This window comes from Bos taurus, chromosome 16 (assembly GCF_002263795.3).
Source record: "Bos taurus isolate L1 Dominette 01449 registration number 42190680 breed Hereford chromosome 16, ARS-UCD2.0, whole genome shotgun sequence".
NCBI classification, from domain to species: domain Eukaryota; kingdom Metazoa; phylum Chordata; class Mammalia; order Artiodactyla; family Bovidae; genus Bos; species Bos taurus.
The window spans coordinates 52,468,812-52,489,345 of NC_037343.1; the positions used below are offsets into that span (position 1 = coordinate 52,468,812).

The window sequence follows — 20,534 nt, forward strand, 5'->3', positions numbered from 1 at the left end:
ATGGGCTCAGAGGTAGAGATGGGGTAGCCAGTAGGGTCAGCAGACCTGAGTCTGCGATGATGATCCCAGCTGCCGCCAGCAGGGGGCTCCCTTTCTTTTCCATCCAACATTCCTGTCCAGTTAACCTCTTCAGCATCTACAGATTCTGAGAAAGCAGGGGTGGGTAGGTGGGAGCCAGAAGGGCTTGGCAAACCACTCTTAATAAACACTCACCAAAATGTTCTTCCAGCTCAACTTCCCTTTACAGATGGGGAGACTGGGGCCCAGAGAGGGAAAGAATATCCACTGTCACATGGCCGGTCAGCCCAGGTCTCCTGATTCTGAAGTCAACCCCTTTGAGTGAAATTAATCGGCAGTTCTGCTCTTCCCAAATGGAAACCACCCCCTCTCTTCTTACTGCCAGGTGAGGTGGGTTGATCCACTCACACGGCCAATGAGTAGCAGAACTGACAGCTGACCAGTACTTTGATATTCAGTCGCTCAGTTGTGTCCGACTCTTTGCGACCCCATAGGCTACAGCCCACCAGGCTTCCCTGTCCTTCATTATCTCCCAGAGTTTACTCAAACTCATGTCCACTGAGTTGGTGATGCCACCCAACTATCTCATCCTCTTGTCCCCTTCTCCTCCTGCCTTTTATCTTGCCCAGCATCAGGGTCTTTTCCAGGCCCATGATCTCTGCATAATCTCCACAGCTGCTCTCTCCAAGTGCAGCCTAAAAAATTAGGCAGTGTGACCTTTCTAACCTCCTGCCTGGGGTTGGGAAAGAAAATATCTGGAATATAGGTTCTCATTTTACAATCCTGTGTCCATGCAGACATAACGATGAACCAGGCTCTACAGGAACCTGGTTTGATTGGTGATGTATGCCTTGGGACTACAGGGGGTAAATGCAGATTTTCCAGCCCTGCCTCAGATGAGGAGGCAGAGACCTGGCATGTTTGAATATGGTTTGGTGAGCCTCTTCCAGGTCAGCACTGTACTGATTACCACTGTACTCCATGGAACCAAGTTCAGCTCCATTTAACCAAAAGTTAAAGAAGCAGTTCATTCACATCAACAAGATGGTGGCAAACAGACTCCAATCTGCGTGCTTAAGGGTGAGAGAGCGGACTGTTTCCCTGAAATGAGTCAAAGTTAAATGAAGGATTGCTGAGTTTACTTACATAACTTTATGTCCACCCCCAGTGAGCCATATATGCTCCTTGAGGGCAGGGATCTGGTCTGCCTTGTTCATCACTGTATCCCCAGCATCTAGAACAGTGCCTGGCACATAGTAAGTGCTCAGTAAATACCCATGGATTGACTCTCGAATCAACAACTGAACGAAGCAGACAGCCTAGGGAGGAGGGGGGACCTGGCCCATGGCTATCACTGAGTAGCATCCAGTATTTCCGGGGTCCTGGGGGCAGACACGGTTCTGCTTGCCTTTATTCTGTCTCCCCTTGCCCTCCAGGGCTGAGGCGGGTCCACTGCCCTTCTTCCATCCTCTGTGGCACGTGCTCTTCCCCAGGTCACCAATGACCTTTGAGCCGCAAACCCCACCATCCTTGCCTAAGGCACTTGACTTCACGGGGAAGGGTGCTCCACGTCCTCCTGGCTCTTGTCTCTATGTCCCCTCACTCTGACCTCTGGGCATCAGAGGCCTTGGACCTTCCGTTCCACAGTTTCCTGACTGGGCTCATCCAGCCTCCCAGCTTTAAATCTACCCATATGCTGATATTACGCAGCCTGGACCTTGCCTGGAATTTCACACTCAGAGCCAAGGGCCGCCTCGTCCCATCCAACTTCACACGCCGGAGACCTGAGTCCCTGACCAGCCCCCCAACAACCTGCTCCTCTTCATCTCCCCAAACTCAGTTCATGGTGACCTTAACCTTCCAGTTCCTCTGACCCCAAGCCCTAGAATCTCCCTTCCTTGATTCTATTTCTCTCACGCCCCACACCCAACTCATCAGCAAGCCACGTCAACCCTGCCCGCAACATGTTACCAGAATCCGGCCTCTTCTCGCCACTCCTTGGTCCCCACCCTGGCCCGTGTCACCACCATCTGGGTCTGCATTGTGCAGTGGCCTCCTAACTGGTCTCCCAGCCCCAAAGTCTACATCAGCTCAGCAGGGAGTGTCCCCTTAACATGCAAGTCAGATCATGTCACTTCTCTGCTCCTCGCCTACAGCCCGTCTCACTCAAGGGCGAGCACAGTCCTTAGAATGACCCATCAGGGCCATGTGACCTGTCATCCCCCAACCTCCCATCTCATGATCTCCCCGACCATCCCTGCCCCATTGCTCCTCACTATTCCTGGTTCATGCCCATTCCCTCGGCATGTCTGGACTGGCTGTTCCCCGCCGTGGTCCCTTTCCTGCCTCCTCCAGGTCTTGACTAAAACATCAACTTCTCAGCAAAGCCTTCCCTGGACACTCTCCTCACTCCGTTCCCTGTTTTATCTGTGCTGAACTTGCCACCTTCTAATATGACATAGACTGAGCTTGTTGAGAGGAAGGGACATTTACATATCCCTGTCTTTCTTCCAGGGAACGCCTGCCTTTCTCCCTTCTTTGAATTTGGGGTACTTTCTTTCTGGGTTTTCAAAGTCCACAGCTCAGGCTTCTACTCATTGCAGGGGAGCCCTGACTTCCCCATAGGGATATGTACCAGCAGCCTGGAGACAGAGGGACAGCTCAGGATCTTCCTGCCCCCCAGACTAGCCTAGAAGCTGCTTGAAGGCAGGGCATGAGCCTCATCCGACAGTATTTCCAGGAGCTGGCACTAGGCACGGTCCATGCGGGTTAAGAAAGTAGGGGGAGAAATGACTTGGTGGCTTGACAGAGTGGGGAAGCGGGTGTGCTCACAATTTCCAGCTATCTCAAGCTGCCGCTTCCTTTCCTGACTCTCCAGCTTAGGGGCTCAAGACAGGACCACCACACCCATGCTGGAACATCCAACGACCACAGGGCCTTCCAGGGATCATCGTAAGGAAGGAAGGGCAGTTGGGGAGCTAGAATGCATATCCCACCTGGAAGGGCAGCTGTTCCATGACTGAATGGGGCACAGGGTTACCATACCTGCTGCCTCTTCTAGAAAATTCCATACTCTACATTGTCACAGTTTTTGTTTTAAATATCTCCTTATTTTTCAATATTGGCAATTAATCGTATTACCCAACCATGCCTGTGAGCCTTGAATGGGGGCTGGACTGCTCATCTGAGCAGGTGCCCATAGAAGAGGTAACACAGGAGAGTGGGTCCAGGCATGGCTGAGGAACCAAGCTCTGCAGACAGAGACTTGGGTCCTAAGCCCAGCTCCACCATTCATGAGCTGTGTGACTCTGGTAAATTCCTTAACCAATCTATGTCTTTTCCTCATGTGAAGAGGGATAACAGCTTCTATCTCATTCTACTGGGGTGAGCATTAAAGCAAAGTAAAAGCTCTAACTATGCCTGACGGTGCTTGCTGGCTTGTGTTTTAATACCATTCTAACAGTCATCACCATCTAAGGGGACCAGGCAGTCTTGGGAGGGAAGGGGCGCCCTCTTGGGGGAGTCTGAGCAGGGGACGCAAGTGCAGGAGGTGGAAGGCTGTCTGGGAGCCTGGGCAGAGGGGTGATGAGAGGAGGAGCCACCTGGAGAGTGTCTGTCTCAAGCAGAGATGCCCGGGGCTCCCAATGGGAAAAACTTAATTTTTTCTGCCACGTGGCTTAGTTCTCTGACCAGGGATCGAACCCACGCCTCCTGCAATGGAAGTGTGGAGTCCTAGCCACTGGACGACCAGGAAAGTGCCCCTGGGGAAAAAATTTATTCTTAAATTAAAAAAAAATTTTTTTTGCACCCACAGCATGTGGGACGTTAATTCCCTAATGAGAGATTGAACCCTCACCCCATGCATTCGAAAGCGGAGTCTTAACCACTGGACCATCAGGGAAGTCCTGGGGCCCTGGGAAACACTTGAGACGGAGGGCAAGGCCAACCCTCAGGAGGGGATCAGACACCCGCAGACAGTGTAATAAGAAGAGATACTGTAGGGGGCAGAGGGGACCTGTCGCAGGCTGTCTGAGGTCCTACCTGAGGGCAGGGGCACACTGTTGCTGCCGCCCGTCCCTCAGCTCTGAAGAGCTCAGAGCTCAAGCAGAAGCACGGAGGGTGAGTGGCAGGCCCGGGAATCCGGGCTCCCGCTTCCTGCCAGGGGAACTGGGAGGGCGAGGGTGGGGAGGGGGTGGTGTTTGTTTTCCAGACTCTGAAGGCAAGTCCAGGAAAGTCCTCCTTCCTCCAGATCACCACTAAAAATAGTGGCAGGGGATGGGCCCGGAACTGTGACATTCCCTAGACTCCGGGGGGCGGGGGGAGATTTCTGGAAACACAGCATTGGCCCACAGGCTCCATGCTCCACACAGTGTAAACTATTATTCAGGCTCATGTTAGTGTGAGGTCATTTCAGACGAGACCATGGTGCTGGCTGGGCCCTGAGAGGAGGCAGGGAATGCTCAGAGGTCAGGGAGGAAGGATGCAAGGGTGCAAGCCAGTGTGCTGGGTGGCCTTGGGAACTCACACACCCTCTCTGGGCTTTGGTGTCATACTCTCAAGGTGGTCCATCAGGCCCTCTAGAACCTTCAGGAAGTTTCCCTGGGTACCCAGTGATTTGGGGGCTGGTCTTGCGATGCCCTCTCTCCAGCAGAGTCCCAGCAGAAGGAGAGCAGCCACAGGAAGCAGATCCTGGAGCTAAACTGTCTGGGTTCAAAGCCAGTTTGGCCCCTCAGGAGAGGTGTGACCTGGAGGCCGTCACAGATCCCATATTTTCACATTGTAAAAAAGGAATAAACAGTTCCTACCGCAGCCCGTGCCTGCCCGATAAACATGCATCCATGTTCACCAAGGGACCTGCATGGAAAAGTTACACTAGCTGTAGAAGCTCGAGGCTGCAAACTGCCCGGGCAACCCTGAGCAGAAGGGTCAGACCATCACGGTCCCGTCACACGGGGACAACTGCATCTAAGGAGAAACAATGAATAATATGAATGAACCACACGGAAGAATGCCGAGCCAGGGAAGCCAGATACAAAGGCATGTACTGTTCTGTACCCCTCCCTTTATGGCACTTCAAAAGGGTGGGATTAATCCACACGGTGAGAAATCAGGAAGAAGCTCTCTATAGAGGGGACAGTGACAGGAAGGGGACCCAGGAGAGCTTTCAGGAAGTTCATCATGTTCTACTTCTAGATCCGGGTGCTGGTGAGACAGGGGGGTTCAGTCTGTGACGATGCATCAAGCAGTGAACCAAGACTTGCACTGTTCTGCAGGAAAGTCATACTTGATCGCTTGCTGGCTCAGATGCTCAGTCACGTCCGATTCTCTGCAGCCCAATGGACTGCAGCCTGCAAGCCTCTCTCCTTGGAATTTTTCAGGCAAGAATACTGGAGCAGGGTGCCACTCCCTCTACTCCAAGGGATCTTCTTGACCCAGGGACTGAACCCGAATCTCTTATGTCTCCTGCATTGGCAGGAGGATTCTTTGAAACAGCCTCCACCTCATAGGACTGGTTTCGTATACGCAATGGGCTCAGAGTGTTGTTGAGCACAGGGAGAGTAAACACCGGCTCTTATCATTCGGCGGGGAGGTGGCCCTCATGCTACCAGGGGCACCCTGTGAGTCGGTAATGAAGTAGGGCAGTTCCAGGTGTGGACGAGGTGTGCCCTGCTCAATCCTGCAGGACTTCTGTGGCTGGAGAAGGAACGTGAACCTGGGGTTGGTCCTGGATTCAAAGTCCTGGTCCTTCCTGCACAGGCAAAGAGGACACCTTCTGGGGCTTTCCTTGTGGTCCAATGGCTAAGACTTTGCAGTCATGATGCAGGGGGCCCAAGTTTGAGTTCTGGTCAGGGAACTAGATCCCACATGATGCAACAAAGATGGAAGATCCTGCATGCCACAACTAAGACCCGGCACAGCCAAATAAATAAATACATGTTTTTTCAAAATAAAGAGATGACAACTTCCCTGTGTGACTGTGGTGAGAGTGAGAGGACAAAGCTTCCACAAAGAGGCACAGACAGAGCTTGAGGAATGAAGGTCTGCATGGGCTTCCCCAGCCCCGATGATGATCATAAAGAGGAGGAGGACTGTGTTGCTCACTGGTGTCCGACTCTGTGACCCCATGCACTGCAGCATCCCAGGTTTCCCTGTCCTTCACCACCTCCCAGAGCATGCTCAGATTCATGTCCATTGAGTCAGTGAGGCCATCCAACCATCTCCCTCTGCCTCCCTCTTCTCCTTTTGCCTCCAGTCTTTCCTAACATCAGGGTCTTTTCCAATGAGTCGGCTCTTTGCCTCAGACGGCCAAAGTATTGGAGCTTTGGCTTCAGCATCAGTCATTCCAATGAATATTCAGGACTGATTTCCTTTAGGATTGACTGGTTTGATTTCCTTGCAGCCCAAGGGACTCTCAAGCATCTTCTCCAACCAACACCACACAAGGCAGAGGCATCAATTCTTCAGCACTCAGCCTTCTTTATGGTACAGCTCTCACATCTGTACATGACTACTGGAAAAACCATAGCTTTGACTATATGGGCCCGGGTTGGGTTAAAGCACTTTGTAAGTTTTCACTAAATTTTTTTTTGCAACAATCCTGTGAGGTAGTTACTATCATGACCCCTAGTGCACAAGCAAGGAAACAGGCAAAGACATAGGCAAGTGGTGGACACAGGGTCCAGCCCGGGGACTCTGGGTCTCAGCTCTTCCTCTTGACTTTGCCCAGATGGGCAGTGGCAGCTGCAGCATGGCTGGGGTTGATGCTGGCCGTGGGCGTGGGGAGGAGGGGTGCTTGGTGGTCCCATCTCATGAGATCCCAACACCCTGCAGGCCCCAAGCCTTCCTAGGGAAACTTCTGGGTCACCTCAGAGTCTCAGGACAGCTGCTGGGGAAACACAGGTCCCAGTCTAGGTGGGGGTCCCAGCAGGACACCGAGGATTCAGGCGATGCTCTGCCTCCTGCTGGCCATGTGCCTTTGGGAAGCCAGGGGATCTCAGAGACTTGGCGTTCTCCTTTGTGCAATGGGCACAATAAAACCTGCCAACCTCACAGTCCAAGCAGTGCCTGAAGATGAGTTTTTTAATCCATGGAGGGTTTCAAAGGTGTGAAGATGGCCGTGACTGAAGGGACAGCCTTCCGGGGGACTGGTGTCCAGCTGTGCCGTCCGAGTAGGCACGTTGGTCTACTCCTGACATAGAGGGTCAATCAACTGCCACGACCGCAGACGTGAGCCTCATTCGGAGATCAGCTTTTGTGGCCACAAAACTCACATTCTGACCTTCATCAGGTCAGAAAATACTCTTAAATACTCTCTGAAAATACTCCTTAATTTGGCAGAGGAAGAAAAGCACGTTTTTATCGACCTCCTAAAGTCTCAGTAGCGATAATTATCATTTTTAATTTTGTTCTCATATCTTTGATTTTCCTCTCCTTTTCTAGGAGGATGGTGACCTCAGTTAACAGAGATGTGGCAGCGAGAAATCACAATAACCAATTTCCTTCTCTTTTCCAACTGTCTGTCTTGCTTCTGGGTGCGGCCAGAAGAGGGAGACCCCAGCCACCGCTGTCCCCCTCCCCACCCCTGCTAAAAGCAGGTTCCTGCTGCTTCCCCCGCCAGGGCCCCCGAGCTACCTGATACCACCCCTTCAATTGGTGGGGCACATGAGTTTTATGGCAAGGCTGCAAGTCTACTGTAATTAAGACCTCTATAAAATATTTAGATCACTGTGCCCAGATATATTAATGATTATACATTTCGATGTTAATGAATGTAATTAGATGAAATATTAGCCAAGCCTGTCACTAAATATACATTCAGGACTGCTAAACTCTCTTATGTCAAATTATATGTGTGAGCAGGTGTATACACTTAAGACTTCTCTGAGGGACTTAGTCTTACTGAAAAAAAAAAAGCTCAAAGAGTTGTCCCCAAGAGCGGGGTGACAAAGGGAGTTAGCAGGTTGGGGGGAAGGCACGGGGGTCAAAGGGGAAAGACCCTAAAGATCCCACAGGGTCCTTCTAAACTATGAAGATCAGATGAGTTAGTATGTGTAAAAATTTGCACGCCTCCTTGGTTGGAGGAGTCACTACACCTAGAAGTATCCAGTTTCAACTCTAATGACCACATCCCAGAGGCAGGCATAGGCGAATGGTTTAGTAGGGTGACACAGGGGTCTCCCCTGGAACACTAAGTTTATCTGCAGAATCTGCTTTAAAATAATAAATCGGACCTTCCTGGTAGCTCAGTGGTTAAGAATTCGCCTGCCAAAGCAGGGACCACGGGTTCAATCCCTGGTCCAGGAAGATTCCATATGCCATGAAGCAATTAAGCCTGTGTGCCACAGTTACTGAGACCTCGCTCTGGAGCCGTGCACCGCAACTAGAGAATAGCCCCCTTGCTCGCCACAACAGAGAAAGCCTGTGCACAGCAACAAGGACCTAGCACAGCCAAAAATAATACATAGATTTCCTGACAGTGACAAATGCCCAGGGTTCCATGTGAGCCAGCAGGTGCCCTCCGCTCAAGAAGCACAGACTGAATTTCTGGGGCTCTCCCCCTGGGTGCTGGAGATGCCCTGCCATGAAAATGTAATCCAGCAGAATTCAACTGGTTGACTGGAGACTTGGTCTGGAGATGGTTTGACACTGAGACAGGTGATAGAATCATTAAGAACAACCACCACCACAGCAGCAGCAATAACCATACCTAATCTCTACTATGGGGCACCGTGCTTCACAAACACTACCCTAGTGCTTCTGACAAACACACAGTGAGGAGGGCGGGCGAGAACTGCAGTCCCATTTCACAGACAGGGAAACTGAGCAAGGTTAGAGTCATCTGCTTATAAATCAGACAGAGATTGGGCTGGATTCAAATCACAGACTTCTGACCCTGTAGGCAAATTCTCTCTCTGCAAAATCCCCTGGGTGTGGTTTGACTCTGGGACAATCAGGGTAGAGGTAGTCTGAAGAATTCTGAACATATACAGAAGGAGCAAGGGTGAAATTTTAACCCTTTTCCTGGACTCAAGAGTGGATCCTAGTTCCTGCTCAGCTTATGAGTCCAGCTCGGTGGTTTCCCTGTACAGAAGCCTCCCCAGGAATGAACTCTAGTTTCCTGAGGCTCTTAGCCATTGGCTCCCTTAAGCATCCTTCCTGTGTTCCCCGAGATGTAAGATAGTATTTACATCTATTGTGTTGTATGTGTGAGACCCAGAAGCAGAGGAAATAGACCGAAAGGCAAGAAAAGAATTTCTAAACAACAAAAATGTGTTTCTCTAATGGACCACAGGGCCTTTGCACTTACCATCTGCACTGCCTAAAACACCCCACCCCAATCCCAAACACATGATGGCTCATTCCCCTGCTTCCTTCAAGTTTGGAGTTATGGTCACCTTACTGGAGAGGCCTTTACTGTCACCTCATTTCTAAAACTGAAGCGTTCCCAGGCCTCCTAGCACTGACTATTTTCCTTGCACACTTTTTTCCCCTAAAGCTCTTTTCTCTTCTGACAGTATAAATGTTTTGCATTTACCTGTTTATTGTCTAGCTCCCTCTCCAATTAGCACAGGCAGGGATTTTGCTTATTTTCCCCCTGCTGTGCCCACAGCATTAACACAAGGATATGAGACATAGAAGGTGCACAATACGTATTTTGTGGAAGCATTTAGAAGGGGCCACAGTGGAGGCGAGCACAGGGTGTAGAGGGACAGAAGATAGAAGAGCTACAGCAGGGAGGGTGGTGTTCGCAAATCCCTGGATGTGCGTGGGGACCTGGAGTGTCTGGGGAACTGTGCTCAATGCAGCATTGCATGAGCTTTGCTAGACTGGGAGTTGGGAAGAGGCGCCCCCGGGGAGAAGCCGGCTGAATGCTCTAGCCATAGCTTGCTCAGAGACCATGCTGGTGCCTTGGGCTTGCTATTGTTCAGTTGCTCAGTTGTGTCCGATTCTTTGTAATTCCATGGACTGCAGCATGCCAGCCTTCCCTGTCCTTCACCATCTTCTGGAGTTTGTTCAAACTCAGGTCCATTGAGTCGGTGATGCCATCCAACCATCTCGTCCTCTGTCGTCCCCTTCTCCTTGCCTGTCTCCACCCCCTATCTTCTTTTTCTTTTTCCTGGTGCAGAAGGGACCTCTGCAGGGAAGCTCAGAGGTTTTCATGAGGGTTTGCACCCATGTGTGGTTCTTCTTATGTCCAGATCCCTGTGCTGTGCCCTGCGCTGGTGACTTGCTAGCTTTCGGGAAAAAGATGGAGAGGTGACAACCTTTGTCTCTGAATGTAGAGGTTCCATCAACCCAGAGGCAAGGTGCCCACAGCCCTCCATCTCTCATCACTGCAATGGAAGAGACTTGGGCATAACTGGGTCTATTTAGGACAGATTTTCTAACACTGAGGGCAGGGATCCTTGCAGATCCTCTTTCTCTACCAGTAGGCAGCTGCAGTAGTTGGTAAGAGCAGGACTCTGGCCACCGACAGCCAAGTCCCAGCCCCTCCACTTGGCCAGCTGGGTGACTTTGGGTGAGTCTCTTTGTTTCTTTGTGTCCCTGTTTGCTCACCTGTAAAATGGGGATGGGGAAAATACCTACTTCACAGGATACTGGGAGAATCAAAAGATCTCACACACACACACACCTAGAACAGTGCTTAGAGTGTTAGCTGCCATCATCACTAGTGCTGGCTGAGAACAGATCTGCTCTGAGGCAGGGGGATGAATGGAAAGGCTTTGCAAAGTTCCCGGCACCCTGAGATTTCTGGGAGGAGCTACAGGCACTAGACTGACTGTGTCTACCATGCACCTTCCTGCTGCCCCTCCCCCTTCTGGGTTTAAGGATGCCAAGTGATCCTTTCTCACATCCTTGCCCCTGTGTGCCCAGTGCTGGCCTGGCAGAAGACAGAAGAATTCATGCCTTTGAAGGGTTTATGGCCAAGTCAGAATGAAAGGTCTAAATACAAATGATGAGGCTTGTGTCTATTTTTTTTTTTTTTCTTTTGCCTGTTCATTCATTTGTTCTGGAAAACCCTTATTTCTTCCTTAACCCTGGCACCACACTAGCACAGACAGAGAGATACTAAAGTCTTGGATAATAACCCGAGGCAGGGAGGAGACAATAAAGGTGATGGGGATATGAGTATGAGGGAGAAGAGGGGCTAAATCAGAAAGATCATGATCTCTGGAAAGGCTTCTGGGGCTTCCCCAAAAATCAGATGGTCCTGCAAAAATGCAACCAACCACCTCCTGAGGCTGCATGTCCCAGTGGCTGGCAATCAGTGCCCATAGAGCTGGGCCCTTGCCAGAACTCAGGGCATTTTGTAACAAGGGAGGAGAGTTTATGCAAGCCTCATCCGGAGGCCTAGATTCTACAGATAACATGAACATCTAACTGCTTTCCTCTGTGTCTCGTGTTGTGCACAGTGCCTGGGCTCTGACACTAACTGGCCACATCAACAGGACAGGGGCCAATCTCCAGGGCTCAGTCTTCTCATCAGCAAAGTGGGAATGAACCTCCTTTCTGGCTCTGGGCCGCGAGGTGCGCTCTGTCTACTAAGACACTACCATCTACTACATTTGTGCAATTCCCTTGGCTACCTCGGTGGACATATCATTTTTTAAACAATTTTCTGAACAGTTGAGTCCTGACTGACCCCTCTAACCATGGAACTCTTAATAAATATATTGCTTGAACCATTATCAGAGATCTAAGCTTTTAAAGCACAGTGATGAAAGTCAAGGCGCTAAGTCATTATTCTGAAAACTGGTAAATAATGGGAAAACAGTCAAACTTTTATCCTACATTTCCTATATCAACTGTGCCAGTGGGTAACCAAATGATAAATGGTGGGGAGTCTCTTTATAAAGGATCCCAGCTAATACACAAAGATGGGGTGACAGACAAGAACACCATCCTTCTGCTGAATGTCTGGATTCATGCTGGGCTGCCAACATCACAAATCAGGGACAATCAGACAGCTCGTGCCTCCTGATGGGAAGGACCCAAAATCTTCTTTGAAGGAGTCTTGCAAAAAATGAGTCAAGAAAATGATCAAGTCTCCAGTTCAGTTCAGTCATGTCTGATTCTTTGAGACCCCATGGACTGCAGCACGCCAGGCTTCCCTGTCCATCACCAACTCCGGGAGCTTGCTCAAACTCATGTCCATCGAGTTGGTGACGCCATCCAACCATCTCATCCTCTGTCGTCCCCTTCTCCCCTTGCCTTCAATCTCTCCCAGCATCAGGGTCTTTTCCAATGAGTCAGTTCTTCGCATCAGGTGGCCAAAGTACTGGAACTTCCAAGTCTCTAGATGAACTACCAATTTACAGGAATTTCAAAGGACAGAGGGGCATGGCAGACAACACCATGGGCATGCAATTAGCAAACCCAGGACTGCAGGAGAACTACCAGACAAACAACACGGCCCCTTCAACAGATAACTGGCAAGAATACAAAAAAAAGCAAGAGGAATATTTATATTAAAAAAACATTCCAACTAGGGACTTCCCTCATGGTCCAGTGGTTAAGAATCTGCCCTGCAATGCAGGAGCCATGGGTTTGATCCCTGGTTGGTGAACTAAAATCTCATGTGCTGCGGAGCTACTGAGCCCACACATCACAATTAGAGAACCAGGTGAGACAACTACTGAAGCCCATACAATCCGGACGCCTGCCACAACTAAGACCCAAAGAGTCAGATAAATAAATATTAAAAAAGAAATCCGACTAATCGCCCTGTGTCCATTGTACTTGGATCCTCATTCCAACAAACAAGGTTTAAAACACGAATCTATGAGTCCACTGGGAATTTGAATCATGACTGGATGCCTCATTATTTTAGGTGTGATAATAGTTTAGTGGTTATGTTTTGTCTTTTTTTAAGATTCCTTCTCTTTTATAGTGATATACTGAAGTATTTCTTTATTGTCTGAGCCACGGGTTCGATCCCTGGGTTGGGAAGATCCCCTGGAGAAGGGATACCCACTCCAATATTCTTGCCTGGAGAATCCCATGGACAGAGGGGCCTGGCAGGCTAGAGTGCAATGGGGTCACAGAGTCGGACATGACTGAGCAACTAACACTTTCACTTCACTTTTCCAATGAAGTATCTATAGATGGCATCATGTAGCTGAGATTTTCTTTACAATAATTCAGGGAGGAGGAAGTGGATAAGGATGGGGCAGAGTTGACACAGGGTGAAGGGTGTGAGCTCAGGTCAGGGTTCACAGGATTTCTTACACTATTCTATTGACTTCTGTATATAACTGAGGCTGTCCATAAGAAAGAAAAATGCCAGCAAGGCTAACAGAGGACAGCTTTTGCCTCTGTCGAGTGTCTCGGACTTTGGTGCTTTCTTTATAAAGTTTGGCTCCGGGACACTTCCCTGGCGGTCCGATGGTTAGGACTGTGCTTCCAGCACAGGGGGCGTGGGCTCGATCCCTGGTCTGGGAACTAAGGTCCTGCATACTGAGTGGCGTGACCAAAAACAAAAAAAAGCTGGGCTCTGTAGGCTTTCCTCTGCTGTGTGTGAGGCTGACAGCTGCCCCACCTGAGGAGTGCTCCGAGAAGCCTCGCCCAACACCTCCTCTAAACTGCTGTGGGCTTAACATGACCTTGGCTCTCTGGAGTGTGCATAGAGCAAGGGCTGCCATCTGTTCAGAGGCGCCCAGGAGCTGTGGCTTGGGTTCTGTCTGGTCCCAGGCAGGCTTCTTTTCAACTTCCTGTATGCTCTGCAGAGCCGAGATGGCTTCTTGGGGATCATGACGTCACGATGCTACCCTTACCCATTTCCATCAGAATTCTGGCCACGGGAGGGAAAAGCCACTGTTGCTCCTGTCAGCAGCCATGGTCTCTTTCCCACATCTGCCCGGGCTCCAGCCCTGGTTTAAATCGTTGCCTCGGATCGGTGACAGTGGATAAAACTCCGCGCCCCCACTGTAGGGGGCTTGGGTTCAATCCCCGGTCCTGCTTGGGGAAGATCCTGCATGCCGTGCTGCGCGGCAAGAAAAACCAAACAAAACAAAAAAATAAAATCATCCCTGACTTTGCAAATGTACCAGGATCCCACCTAGAGGATGGGCTGCAGGTTTCCTCGATGCCCTCAGGCCCCTAGGTGGGGCTGCCTCAGGCTGCACTGCAGGGGGCTGCGGGTCCATGCAGGGGGTCCCCTGCAGGCTGTTGTGAAAAACTGCCAACTCAGCAAGCAGGATTTATTTACTTCTGCACAGAGAAAAGCATTTGACCTCTTAAGGAAACATAAACGAAGAATTTCCTGGCTGATTGTCTGGGGGGAATAACAGGAAGTCAGCTAGTAACAGCCCAAACAAACAGCACAAAGTGATGAGGAGGCCCAGAGGGGGCGGGGCCTTGGCACTACCTCTCCGGGTCCCCAGCCACTGCAACTCCGCTGTTCCTGCCCGGGTCTCCTGGGGACCCACAGGAACCACTGAGGACCTGGGCTGACTCTCAGGATAACAGCAGTGCCGTATATAGACCTTGAACTTGGAAGGCAGGTGGGGCAAAGCAGAGAGAGCCTTACACTTAGAGCTGGATACCAAAGCTAGAGGCCCTGTGACACCATGGGCAGGTCACATCACCTCTGACCTTTAATTACGTCTTCTCCATGGGGTGATTTTAAGGCTCACATGAACTGACTTCTGTGAAGTGTTCTGCAAACAGAATGGTGCTCTACAAACCCAATGGAGCATTATCATTCCTCATCAAGATCTCACTCATCTGCACACAGCTCAGTGAGGAACTGTGGGGCTGGAGGAGACTCTTGAGAGTCCCTTGGACAGCAAGGAGATCAAACCAGTCAATCATAAAGGAAATCAGTCTTGAATATTCACTGGAAGGACTGATGCTGAAGCTGAAGTTCCAATACGTTGGCCACCTGATGCAAAGAGCATTGGAAAAGACCCTGATGCTGGGAAAGACTGAAGGCAGAAGGAGAAGAGGACAACAGAGGATGAGATGGTTGAATGGCATCACTGACTCGACAGACATGAGTTTGAGCAAGCTCCGGGAGTTGGTGATGGACAGGGAAGCCTGGCGTGCTGCAGTCCATGGGGTTGCAAATAGTTGGACAAGACTTAGTGATTGAGTAACAGTGAGGACAGTGCTCCCATTTTATGGCCAAAGCTGGGAGGGGTTAAATGACTTGTCTTTGATTGCTCAGCTAGTGAGAGCCAAGGTCTCCTACTCTTAGGCTTGTCTGAGGCCTGCATTGTCCAGGGACCTACATAACCCCAGAAGCTCAGGCTACCATGCATCACCCTCTCCTTCATGATGTCGGCAGCCCAGGGGTCCAGAATCACAACCCAGGTTCCAGACTCGGATGGTGAAGCCTGGATGGGTGAGGTCGGGCCTGGGTGCTCGGCTTACGGGCCGAGCCCCCAGGAAAAGCAGCCCTCTGCTTCCACAAGCCTCAGCTGAAGATAGACAAAGCTTTCAGGTCCTCATTATGCCTCATAGGCAAAACAGTTACTTTATTAAAAAGAGAGAGGAGGCGATTCTTCTGCTCCAGACTGTGGTAGGAGGGGCTCGGCTGGCTCACAGGGTGTCACCTCTGCACCAAGGCCGGGCACTGGTTCCATCCTCTGCCGCCAAGGGGCACCCGAACCTTTTGCACAAGGCGATGCCATGAACTGATAATCCATTGGGAGAAAAAACTTCTTATGCAAATCGAAGCCAAAGCGTTTAACCGGTGCAGCAATCAGATTTGTTAGCACGCTGTAACGTGCAAGAAACCAGCGAGCTCTGTTCCCAAACAACCTCCTCTGCTTTGGAATTATCCACTTTCCGGGATGCTTAAACATCTGCTATGAAGGCAGCCGGGTGGGCTAGGTACCTGCCTGTCAGAGCAGAAGTCCAGGGGAACAGGAGAAGGGAGGAGGTCCCCCAACTCCTCCAGGACCTCCCACCTTCTCCCTCCAGTCCAGACACTGATGGGTGGCCTGCACAGCAGCCATGTCCCAGAGAAAGCCCTGGGCTCAAAAGCATATCTTCTCTATTTCCCAGCAGAATGCTCTGTGCCTTGATGTTCTCATCTGTAAATTGGGACCCTAATGTCTAGGCCTCATAGTGTTGCTGGAACATTAAATTCCTAGCTCTTAAAAAAAAAAAAAAAATCCACTGGGGACTTCCCTGGTGGTCTGGTGGTTAAGACTCTGCACTCCCAATAAGGGGAAAGCATGGGTTTGATTCCTGGTTGGGTAGCTAAGATCCCACATGCTGCATGGCACAGCCAAAAAAAAAAAAAAAAAGAAAGAAATCCACTGGGAACTTCCCTGGTAGTTCAGTTGCTAAGATTCTGCGCTCCCAATACAGAGGGCCTGGGTTTGATCCAGGGGGTGCAGTGGCAAAGAATCCACCTGTCAATGCAAGAGATGCAAGAGACGTGGATTTGATCCCTGGATCGGGAAGATCCCCTGGAGTAGAAAATGGTTACCCACTCCAGTATTCCTGCCGGAAAATTCCATGCACAGAGGAGTCTGGTGGGCTACAGTGCACAGAGTTGAAACAGTGGGACAAGACTGAGCACACACAGGCACAGGGAACTAGGTCCCACATGCCACAACAATTAATAAGAGTTTGCAGGCTGCAACTAAACCCCAGTGCAGCCAAAAAAAAAAAAAAAAATCCACTGGATTTGGAGTGCCAGCTCTGGGTTCAAATTCTAACTCTACCATTCACTATGAGAATTTTCTCCACAGTAAAAAGGGATAATTATACTAATTAGAAGTAGTTACCATGTATGGGCTTGTACTATGAGTTGTGAGCATTTGCACATATTAACTCATTTAAGCCTCACAGCAGTTCCTGGAGGTAGGGGTGACTGCCCTTCCCCCTTCATGATCGGGGGGCCCTGGTGCTACCCACAGAGTGACGTTGGGTAGCATGCCTGGGTTCACTCCAGGACTGTGACACCCAGGCTCCACACCCATGACCTGCTCAGCCTCCCAGGCGACTCTCAAGGTTGTTATCAAGGCTACCTGCGTGCGAGTTCCTTGCAGGGGCTTGGCTTCTCGAAGGCACTGAGCAAATACAGCTATTGTTGTTCTTATTAGTGTCATCTTCCCTTCCCTGTAAGTTTCTAGAACTGTAATCCCTGCTACTTCCTACCCTTCTTCACTGCCTTCCCTCCTTAGCACTGAATGCCAACTACTATACCATATACTTTAGTCCTCACACCTTGTAGTTTACTGGAATGTTGTCTCTGCAGGGGCAGGGATTTTTGTCTCTTTTATTAACTGCTGTATCCTCAACACCTAGAACAGGGCTGGTACAGAGTAGATGCTCAATTAGTATTTGAGGAATGAATGAGTGAATGGTCATCATTGCCCTCGCTCTTTAGCAGACCTACTCGACTCTACAATGACACCTAGGGGATTGGAGGAGATATGGCAGGGAAAAAGAAAGAGCAAGGCCCTACCCTTCTGCAAGGAATCACACACACACAGCCGAACCTGCTGGCAGTCAGGACCCACCTTGCCCAGATTTTTCTTGCTCACAGTCAGTCCAATCCAGTCAGTACTGAGCAAGCAGCTTCTACACAAGAGGCACCTGCTAGATCACCTGCAAACCTCAGCAGGGGACCGAGGGCTCTTTCCTTCCCTTAGCCCACCAAAGAGCCAGCTCTAACCTCCCACAGCCCAGAGGCATGAGCCTCCTGTCCTATTTGGGAATCTTCTTTCATTTAAACAAGATGCTGGATGCAAGTGTTTAGTAAACTCTGATGTGTTTGACTATTGCTTTTTAACCCAAGAAGAGGAGCCCCGGCTGGCTAGCAAGTGAGGGTGGCAGAACCCCACAGCACCCCAAGTGCCACAGCAGTGCCACCTGTCCCTGATCACAGGTCAACGAACCCCCCAGTTCGTCCAGCCACTGCAAGATCTGCCTGCCTGGATATCCACCAGAGTCCAGCTACGTGGTAAACCATGGGGAAAATGAAAAATGCAATTGCCACTGGGTCCCCCGGGAATGTCTGTCCACCAGAGAAGGGACCAAACAGTAGGGGGCTGGCTGCCTGCCTGCCTGCCGTGGTGCAAACGCCAATCCTCTTCAGGTTAAAGTGTAAACTCAGAAGGAAACGGGAAGGGGTGCGCAGACAGACTACCTGGGGGGGGCGCAGGGAAAACGGGACAGAGTTAGGGCAGAAGGAGGGGGCAGAACTCCGACAGATGGCGCCTGCCCCCTGTTACTGCGCTGCAAACACTGGTTATTGTTTGGAATCAGGTTGACTGGACCCCTAGGGGCTGGGTCCAGGCCCAGCAACCTGCAAAAGCAAAATCTGCAGGCCAGATTTAAAATATGTCTTTTCAGGGACTTCCCTGGCGGTCCAGTGGTTAAGACTTCGCCTTCCAGTGTGGGAGTGGGGGGTGGGAGGGGGATGGCTCAATCCTTAGTCAGGGAACTAAGATCCCACATGCCTCAGGGTCAAAAAGAAAAAAAACCAAAAAATTTAAAACAGAAGCAATATTGTAACAAATTCAATAAAGATTTTAAAAATGGTCCACGTTTAAAAAATCTTAAAACAAAACAAAACTTGCCTTTTCCCCAATGATGTTTTAAATAAAGTGCACCTGTAAAACTCTTAGTGTGTCTTTGTGGCTGAAACCTCCCACACTCTGGGATGAGGGCTGGCTGTGGTCCTCGCATCTGCCAGGCTGGGTCTGGCTTGCGCATTCTCCTCCTCAACGTACGTAAGGTCTCAAGGGAGTGATCTTGACGTATCCACCTGCACTGTCCCAGCTCAGAATAATCACCATTAATAACAGCAATAATGAAAACCAGATCCATATGCCTGGTTAACGTCCCTGATGAGTGCGTGTTAAGTGCCAGGCACTCTGCGTTGTTCCAGTTAATCCTCACGGCCACTTTGGCTGGTAGGTCCTATCACGACGTCCATTTCATAGATGCAGAAATGGAGGCACAAGATCTAAGGGACCTGGATGCCAAACAGGGTGATGCTCGAAGCATCTCTGACCTCACACTTAGTTTCCCCAGAGACCAGCCTTGAAGAGGCTCAGTCTCATCTTCTTGAAGACGGCGAACAAAATTACCAGATGCCTACTAAATGCCCACCCCTGTGTCAGGGGCATTCACGCATGTGAGTTTATCAAATTCTCAAAACAAATGGAGCCAAACTTTATTGTCCCCATTTTACGAGTGAGGAAACTGAAGTTGTGAAAGATCAAGTCACTTATCTGAGACCGAAACAGCCACAAAGGGGCAGAGCTAGGATGAAGACCATACATGCAGGCTCTGGAGTTCAGGTTCTTTCCATTACACGTTAATATCTGCACACTGCCAGGCCCTTTCCATTGAGTCTGTCCTCAGATCTAGGACGACAGCAGGTACAAGATGCACTGATATTTGAGGGACCACCAAGGAAGGATCGACCAATTGTACTCTGACCCATCACCTGGGGGGATGCACCCTGATTTCAGACCTGCAAAATTTAAACAATGTGCACGTCAGAATCGATGAGATATGGGACCCTCTCATATGACCCATACAACAGCCTTGTGAAATTACCGTGATTGTACAGATGAGGAAACTGAGTCTTAACTTGACTAAAGGGTTGCTCAGGATCACACAGATCATACGAGCCCACATCTGGACATGCAGCCAGTGACTGGGAAGCTTGGCCCCAGCCCTGTCCGCTCACTGAGCTGGGTCTCTGACCCAGGTCTTTCCAGCACCTCCCACAGTGCCTGGAACACAAGAGCCTCAGAGGAAAGGTCCTTTGAAGGAGGGAAGGTGGGTTTCCTTCACTCCTCCCCCAGCAGGGCTGGAGGCCTAGCCTTGCTGTCCTTCAGCTGATGCCACCAGCCAAAGTGTAAGCCAGGGACATTAAGGGGCAGCCCCTGGAGCAGACCAGGTGAGGGGGCACCAAGGGTGACATCTGGGTGCAGGAGGCGAACACCTGCTTCCATGTAACAGAGCCTGTGCAGCAGGCGGGTGTGCGCAAAACACACCTGCAGGAACACGATCTGACTGCTGAGGGGGTGTGTGTGTGTTTGTGCACTGATCCTGAGCTGAGTGGCCAGGAGAGGCCAACAGCTGTGACACTCAAGCAACCCCCAAGACAAAGGACATCCCCCATTTCCACAGCCCCCTTTATGCTAGAAATTGAGGGCGGAGGACACTGCCTGAAAACCACCCCAAAACCTGGGCCACCCTTTGGGTGGTCCCCACTTGGCCTAACCCACTGGACACAATGGATTTTCTGTTTCGTTGGTGAACTTCCACAGTGTTTTTAAAAAACAGCTTTACTGAAGTATAAGTGACACAGTGTGAACAACCCACATGTTATTTAAAGCACAAAATTAGATGAGTCGATGTACGTATAGACCAGGGCTTCCCTGGTGGCTTAGCAATAAAGAATCCACCTGCAATGCAGGAGATGTGGGTTTGATCTCTGGGTCAGGAAGATCCCCTGAAGAAGGAAATGGCAACTCACTCCAGTGTTCCTGCCTGGAAAAGCCCATGGACAGAGGAGCCTGGCAGGCTACAATTCA

General features: G+C 50.3%; 1 protein-coding gene across 3 annotated transcripts in view; it reads right to left on the minus strand.

The window, feature by feature from the left end:
• The window catches only part of KAZN (kazrin, periplakin interacting protein), a 1,332,513-nt gene that overhangs the window by 82,925 nt on the left and 1,229,054 nt on the right, over positions 1 to 20,534 (minus strand). The gene's annotated exons all lie outside the window — the stretch shown is intronic.